This window comes from Gymnoscopelus braueri (assembly GCF_963280865.1).
Source record: "Gymnoscopelus braueri genome assembly, chromosome: 18".
Lineage (NCBI taxonomy): Eukaryota > Metazoa > Chordata > Actinopteri > Myctophiformes > Myctophidae > Gymnoscopelus > Gymnoscopelus braueri.
The window spans coordinates 20,800,089-20,809,276 of record NC_137618.1 but is presented as its reverse complement, the minus strand read 5'-3'; positions in this window follow the sequence as shown (position 1 = coordinate 20,809,276).

The following is a 9,188-nucleotide window of genomic DNA, read 5'->3' as shown; positions in this document are numbered from 1 at the left end:
ATAAACTTACAGTTGAAAACGTTTACTATAAGAACACAGCCTTCCTCTCTGTTGAGAGTGACACTGTGTGATTGCTTATGTGTCATATTAAACTTGTTAATTGATCAGATTTCAGTGTATTCTTGGCTTCAAGTAAGATTGACATACGATACGACAGTCATGACCCGACCCAATACATGGCAGTGCTCCACTTTGTAAGTGCTTTCTTTTTTGGATCCGACCCAATGGTTGAGACCCACTTTTTCAGACTACCCACTGAAGTCACTGGAGACTGGGCAAATCAAAAATCCAGGCAAACAATTCAATGAATATTTTTACATGCAAGACACGGAGGGACCACAATGTGGTGCTCTCACGAATTTCTCCATGAGGTGGTTCTGACATCCACCATGGGGATTAGATTGATAGTGAAACTACTGAAGTAACAAACAGTAATGTATCAATACATGAAAAAGTATATGTATCAGCTGAAAAACAACATACCAATAAAACAAAGCAATAGTCAGGCTAAAGTGAAAGTAAAAAATAATCAACAAGAGGTCAAATAAATAAATTTAGCTTATCTAACAGATAGCATCAATTATGCCTCGACCCTATATACTATCATATATATCCTATATATATATCACCTATATATATATATACTATCCCAGCTGAGGATCCAGGACTTGGCCTATGTGACAGGAAGCCTGCATGCCTCTGCTTATCCTCAGTTTCCACTAAAATGACATCACAGATGTGGACCACCCATCACATGATCATACTCTGGAGATAGAAAGCAACCACAAACTGTAGTGTCTACAAACAAATGTGATACCAGTGAGCGTGAAAGTGAGGGAGGGAGAGGCAGAGGGAGAGAGGGAGGGAATGAGAGAGAGAGAGACTAGAGAGAGCGGATTAAGCTGGAGGGCCGAGTGTGGAGTGAGCGAGTGAGCAGAGATTTGGGTATTGGAATTTGGCCAGAGAGAGAGAGAGAGAGAGAGAGAGAGAGAGAGAGAGAGAGAGACATAGAGAGAGATGGGGGGGGGGGGGGGGGGGTTGACTGCATTGATGGATGGCTGAATGGATGAATGGATGGATGGATGGATGCAATGTAGCTATATACTGGTCCATCTGTCATCTTAAGACTAAATCACAAAAGACTACTTGTCACCTGAAGGATTTTTATGAGACTGCAAAATGCTGCACTGACATGTTGCAGATGTAATCATCCGTTATGATATCAGAGGTATAGTATCACTCCACGGTGGGCTTCCACAAGATGCATAATTGTATAGGTCTACTCTCTGGTGTGACTCATTCACATGTCGACAACATGTAAGTCTATCTGCATTTTGATACCGTGTATACCATCCAGACAGGTGGTGTGTGTTTACACGAGTAGCATGTTTATAGGCTACATACCCCGTCATTGTCTGTTAAGTGACTAAGACACCCGTGGGCTATGGGATAGGTTGGTGACGGGACTCCGTCAGGACAGTGTGGGAATTATAAACTCTGAGAATCAGTCTGGTTTCTGTACAAATGAAGTCTGGATAAATTAATTCACTTGTGCGGCGACTAAATCCGGTCTGTCTCTGTGGAGCCTTTTTGTGTCTAAGCCAGTGACTATTCAAGTTTGGTCTTGTTTGTATGTGTGGGTTGTTGAAGATTGAGCCAAAACAAAATGACCCACATGCACTAATTAATATTCTTGGTAATGTCAAGAGAACAATGAGGCCTCAGGCAGCCTATCTGGGAAATGTCTGCAGTTCCTGCCTGCATGCCTGCTTGCCTGTCCCCATCATATCGTCACTTTTCCAAGTTTAGACCACAGTTCTACCGTTTCCTGCAGGAAAGCCCGGTGGAGAGAGGCATTTCCGACGTTTTTTCAGAATCCTCTCTCTCCACACGCCTTTGACAGGGGAAGAAAGGACCGCCAAGCCACCCTGAGAGGTCGGTCAACATACAGCCATGGGGGTGACCCCGATGGCTGGATGGACACACACACACACACACACACACACACACACACACACACACACACACACACACACACACACACACACACACACACACACACACACACACACACACAAGCAATGAGTGAGGCCCATCCCCGGCCTTACGGACATGTTTTGACAGTTCACAATAGTCATAAAAGGAGTGTCTCTAACTCTGACTCTCTGTCGTTTGTAGTCCTAAACCGCAAATAGGCCTAATTCCTGAGCTATAGGCTACCTGCGGCCTCAAAAAGAAGACAACCTACATCTCAGATTATTGTAAAGACATACATACACAATAATCTGTGTATCTTCGTTTTCACTTGTTATCCCTGGAGTGCAATCTCATTTTATCTAACAATTTACTGAAATAGTAGCATATGGATTTTGCAATGATGTTTTGCATATTATTGTATTATTGTTTGTCTTTAAATGTCTCGATGAATTGAATACACAGGACCTCATGGGAAATAAGCCCTGGGCTTTTTTGGGTTATCCTTTTTTTAAGCATCCTTTTGTATAAATCTGTATCACTGTACTTTTTTTGCAAACTGTTAATAAAGTATTCAATCAATCAATCAATCAATCAATCAATCAACAAATACTTGCTGTCGGACCTCAGAGCACACAGAGCAAGACATAGGTTTGCATCGCCTTAAACGACACTTTTATTTTATTTAAGAAACAGAGTTTAATCCATTCATTGTGCTGTCTGTCAGTCATCCATTCTATTCGTTGGTGCAGCAATGCAATGCAAAAGGAGACCTCCTCCCGTTCAGAGGCAATATTAAAACATTCCTCTTCTGCCAGTAATCTCTTTAGCAGTCTATTATTCTTTAAGCTGATCAAGAGTTTGAATGCAATTTTTTTTTGGCACAACACAGCAGTTTCACAAATACTTTCACATTTTTCTGACCACATGGCGCTGCTATGCCCGGGTAGGAAGTTAATTTAGCCTGGTTTATAATTCTCACCTGCCATAAGATGACCAGTTTGTTTATAAAGGTCTCGATCCATTCCATACATACACCATACACTGTTTCTAAAAGAAATACCACAGCTCACATGGTATAGGCTACATGTTCTAATTATTAATGTTATATGAGCCAGCTTTGTTCGCAAACCCATAGCTCCATCTCAAGAGGTTTTTTTTTCAGCTATTTGGACAATCCAATCTACTTTGCGAACGAGATGCGCAAATAGAATATGCTGGCTGACCGTGGTGGTGGAAAAGGTAGCCTACTACATTTTTTACCTAAGTAAAAGTATCAATAGGCTACTGCAATGTGAAATACTCTGTTACAAGTAAAAGTCCGGTAATCAAAATCATATGTCTAAAATGTATTAAAATCTTTTGAAAATAGCAGATCTACAAGCTTGTAGATTGGCTATTTTCAAATAGCCAAAGTTTAAATTAGGGCTGAAAAGGTTAATGTATGTTTTGTAATCACAATCTACAAACTAGCCTAACTAGCAATTAAAGTTTTCAAATAATTGTAGTGGAGTAAGAAGTACAATATTTTCCTCTGAGATGTAGTGGAGTATAAGTAAAAGTACTGAAAATTTGAAATACTCCAGTAAAGTAAAAATTGTACTTAGTACTTGAGTTGAGTATATGTACTTTATGTAGCCTACTTAGTTACTTTCCACCACTACTGACCGTAACGCACTCGCAGCAGACCAAACTGACGAAACTTTAGACGTTTATGGATGAACTTTACGCGCTGTTAACGAGTAATAAAGACCAAACCAAACCTACCTACATATCACATCCGATGCGCCTGGAGGCAGGGGTCCGACTCGCCACTCTACGCGCTCCATGTTGTAAATCCCAGAAAACTTTGAACATGTGCCGCGATGACTAGATATATTAGTAATAGGTACTAGGTCCCATTATAGCTATAGAAAAGGTAATTGTAATGGATCCAGCTGTGTGAGCAACACTGTTGTTCAGTAAACTGTCTGCGAACATGACTGTCAGTCAGGAAAAGTCATCAGTTTTCATGATCACGGGCAGGGAGAGTGTGCTGTGTGTGGAGGGACGTCTGTGTGAGTCACAGTGACTGAAGGGAGGTGTGTGTGTGTGTGTGTGTGTGTGTGTGTGTGTGTGTGTGTGTGTGTGTGTGTGTGCGTGTGCGTGTGCGTGTGCGTGTGCGTGTGCGTGCGTATGTGCGTGTGTGTGTGTGTGTGTGTGTGTGTGTGTGTGTGTGTGTGTGTGTGTGTGTGTGTGGGTGCGTGTGCGTGTGTGTGTGTGTGTGTGTTGCGCGCAATGAAGGTGTTCTGTTATAATCCAGAGTGGACCATGTTGCAATATACAGCACTTATCATTCTTGAAGCTTTCCAGCACCAACTATTAGGTATAATCAAGGTATAAGAAGAGGATTAAGTGAGAAAAAGGTAAAAGTTGCTATGGACTTGTTGCCAAAACGTATTTCTGGCAAAGGCACACAAAACACTTTCTGCTCCAGTGTGAAGACTGAAGAGATGACACAGAACAAGCTATATCAGTGGTTCTCAAACATTTTAATGTCAAGGACGGTGGACCCCAAATTGATAAGTATAATAGGACGCAGACCCCCTTTTGAAATAATTATGTGCCAGCGATCCGCATAAGATTTGTGTTGTTAAATCTTTTCAAGATTATTTTTGAAAATATTAGATCTACAAGCTCACACCGTGTGGCCATGGGAAGCGTTTAGATCGGCTATATTCGACAAGCTTAAGTATAAAATAGGGTTAAAGGGGTTCAACTGATTTTGATGCTGTATTAACAAATTTAGCTGGGGACCCCCTGGAACCCCCTCAAGGTCCCCGGACCCCACTTTGAGAACCACTGGGCTAACATAATGGTATAGTATAGTCTGTCACTTGCTTAGGTGCTCCTGACCAGGACCTGCGTATTGAGTCCCAGGGGCCAGGGTGGTTCATGGCACAGGGTGGCAGTCGAGGGGCGTCACAGATAAATATTATTCAATAACAGCACTTGTTTTAATGGAAAGAGAAGCACTTTAGTCATTGTTATGTTCATATCAACCTTCCATTACACAACCTCAAACTCATCAAAATAGGCTTGTTGGTTTTGGAAAAGGTAAAGAAGGGACAGCCCACCGCTAGAACAAAATAGTATTCTGTCAAATCTGTGTTAGTCCCACAGTATGTATCTACATTGATTGATTGATTGATTGATTGAATGCTTTATTAGTCAGAAATGTAAACAGCATGTGGTACAGTAAGACATTAAGGCTAAAAGGATAACACAAAAAAAAGTCCTGGGGACTCTTTTCCATTGTGGTCCTATGTATTCAAATCCTCAACATAGCATACAAAAATTAACACGATAATACATGTCATCAACAAACACTATATGTAGGCTACACAAGAGATGGGAAAATTCTCCTGATAGAAGATTTTTCAGGACAATTTTGAAAGAAGCTGAGAGAGAGATGAAGCAGGGACCCCCTCCTCCATATTGTATAAAATTGTGTTTCAGATTCAACTTTTTTTTCTTTACTTGGTCTGCTCTTTTTTCCCTCTACACCTATACCTCTTTGCCACAAATAGCAGATCTACAAGCCGCTGCGAGGCGTTGTGAGCTTGTAGATCATGCTATTTGCTTGTAGATCTGCTATTTTTGGCTAAAGTTCTCCTCAGAAAAGGGATGCTATAGGGTTCAAGTGGTTACGGTAAAAATAAAACATATCACACAAAGATTTGGCGGACCCCCTGTAGTAACTCTGAGGACCCCCTAGGGGTCCCGGACCCCCTGTTGAAGACCCCTGCTTTAATGGATGGTGTCAGGGCATTCCACATTTTGGTGGCAGAGTAGTAGAATGATAGTTTTCCCATGTTTGTTCTAAATGTGGGTGGTACCAGATCATTGTCGCTCCCTCTAGTGTTGTGGCTGTGGGTGTCACTCACTTTGAAGAAGTAGTCAGACAAGTATGAGGGTATTGAGGGCACTGTCCCTTTGACTCTCTTAAATACAAATCCCACTGATATTTGCTTAAACCTGTCTTCTACCTTGAGCTAACCCAAACTAGCAAAGTGTGTTGGAATTAGGTGGGTCATGGGCTTAAGGCCGAGAAGTAGTCGTATCAGTCTGTTTTGGGAGGTCTAAAGCTTCATTTGTAGTGACATTGAGATCAACCAAGTGGTGCAAGCATAATCAAGGGCATTGAATGAGGCCTCCAGCTAGAGTCGTGCGAGCAATTTTGTTGACAAAGCACAAATCTTGTTCTTTGATTGACTTTCTTGATCACTTTTGATGCCATTTTTTCACCCGTCAGTTTGTTGTCAAGAATAGAGCCCAAATAGGTAACCTCTTCTTTGCTTGAGATTACCATAACCACTTAAACCCTATATGCCTACTTGCTTTTTTATTACAGCAGGGTTAATGTGGTTAAAGCGGTGGAATCATTTAGATATTTCCTCCATGAGCCACAGGAGGAAAAAGGTGTTATTAAGATATCACAGAGATTTACGGTGTGAGCCTACATACAAGGGTCATTCCTGAGGAGGGAGTGTCACTGACACTCATGTGGGGATAGGGAGAGTATTAGACGCAGACATATCTAAAATGATCAAATAGAAATGATAGACACATGAAAGTGTAGCTGGTTGTTCATGTGTGTAGTTATGTGAGCCCACAACCACACATAGTATAGTCACTCTATTATGTACTGTATGCACAAGCATCCACACACGCACGCACGCGCACACACACACACACACACACACACACACACACACACACACACACACACACACTGGAACAGTTTTCATTGTAGTTAATGTTAATGGTTGGAAAAATATTGGCAGCCTGAGGCAGATTCTGCAGATGTATTCAGATCTGTGTGTGTGTGTGTGTGTGTGTGTGTGTGTGTGTGTGTGTGTGTGTGTGTGTGCGTGTGCGTGTGCGCGTGCGTGTGCGTGCGCATGTGCATGTGCAGGTGTGCATGTGCATGCATGTTTAGAGTGTGTTTGGGACTAGCAGACACAACTATATTGTTTTTTTCAATGACTCAGATGTGATGCTATGGTCTCGTGTTTGTAAAATGACTGACACCTTAAAAACATGATATAATTCATTCGTGGGAATTTTGTGACAGTTCTCTGTGTCCATTGAGGATGATAAATTTGGAAGTTGGGAAGTGAATCCCAACACAAAAACTAAACAATAGGCTCTGAGCTGAACATTTTAACTTGAAAGCCCAGATCAAATGTCACTACATTTGCTCCCCATTGCAGCGGCATTGTCATCTCTGTTACACTCTAAGCGTGGCAATTAATATCATGTTTCCTCAAGATCAGGATCAAGTTAGACTCGTCCAATAGGGGGTTGACGGCACGGATACTCAGATTACCGGGGGCCTGAATATTTCATCTTGGGACACAGGGTGGTCATTTGTAAAACCTACAGTCACAGAGGAGAAGGTGGACAGGATGAAAGGGGACGCGTGCCTCTCTGCTGAGGTTATCAGGGATCAACCATCTTGATTAGTAGGTAAAATTAGGTAATAAGTGACTCTGAAACCACCCTTTTCTAGTATTAACACCAAAGCAGGTATTAATGAGGAGCACATTTCCAACACAACAAAATATCCACTTTGATGTTTTAATATGTAAAAAGCATTAACATTTTGTCAAACAAGGAATTTGTAAATTGATACTATATTTAAAAAACACGTAGCCTACTTTAATTTAATTTGTATCATTTTGCAGTGTTGCAAAAGTCTGGTAAGTAGGCTAGCGGCAGAGCAATAGCCTTTGTACAGTATATCATGCAAAGTAAAATCCTAGAAGGTAAACATGGACCAAATGGTCTTGTAAGGCAATGGTTCTCAACCTTTTCAGGCCGTGACCCCCCAAAATAATCATATTTGAACTGGGGACCGCCCAAAATAATCTTATTTGAGTTGAGGCATTACATTTAGTTTGACTCGGTTCCACAGATAAAATCTAAAAGTTCACAACGCCTCACGTTGCGAGGCGTTGTAAACTTGTCGGCTATTTTCAACATTTTTGCATTTTTCTTAGATTATTTGACAATTTAGCCAATGTTTGACCAGTTTTTATAGTATAGTTTGTTGATTACTTTTGATGCATTAACTGTCTTTTTCTTTTCTTTCTTTTTAAGGTATTAAAAAGGTCTGAAAAGTCCTTAAATTGTCACTTCACTGTCATCTGGGGACCCCCTCAAAACGTCCCGACCCACAGGTTGAGAAACACTGTTGTGAGGAACTGTGTACTGTATCTACATGTAACACCTGAGCTAAACGTCCACTAAATAAAATCTAAAGTAGACATAGCCTCTTAGTCACTCACGGACCATTTCCTATACTGAAAATTCAGAGGCACCATTTCCTGCCATGGCAGAATGATTTCCTGTGCAGCTGTGACTCAACCAGAGACCAAAGTGGCGAGCGGGAGTCCCGCTCTGTAATCCATGGGCTTTGGTGGGTGGAAATTGTTCTTTGTGCGAAGCTACATCAACTCCCCAGTCCTGGCCTCCTGCCCCACCCTGTCCTCCTCACCAGAACAGGACCCTCCCCTATGACATGCCCAGGTTTGCCCGCTAACGTACCCAATTCCAAATCCCTCTCTGGAACAATGCAACTCTTCCATTTTGTGTTGCCATGTGGACCTGCATTAGCTGTGCAGTATGAAAGTGCCCTTGAGGGGTCCGTACGGTATACTGTATGTAGTGCGATGTCGAGGCATTAGTAGGACACATGAGGACAACGCAGGACAAATGTAAGACAACAAAGCACAAATACAGCAGTGACTCTTAAAACCTAAGTTAACAGGACCACACCCCTTGTACATACACATCTATATACTGAACATGTACTGTATGTATCACTCCATCATATTCTGCTAAACTGCTTGCCTGTTCTGTTTATTCTCAGTATAGAGGGAGGGGGGGGTATACTTTGACACCTTGACCTGGATAAATTGCTTCAAATAGATTTCCAGCCAAATTAACTCTAATCAGGCACTTCTTTTTGAGGTTCTATTTTTAATACTGCACCACTCTTTAATTATTGTTATTCCTGTGTATGCAAGCAACCAACAAGTCAAATTTCTTGTACTACGTGCACACACAGACACGCACGCGCACGCATGCACACGCGCACACGCACACACTTGATTCTGAGAAAGGGACAGAGAAGCGATTTTGGGTTGATTGGTTACATCAAGTTCTTA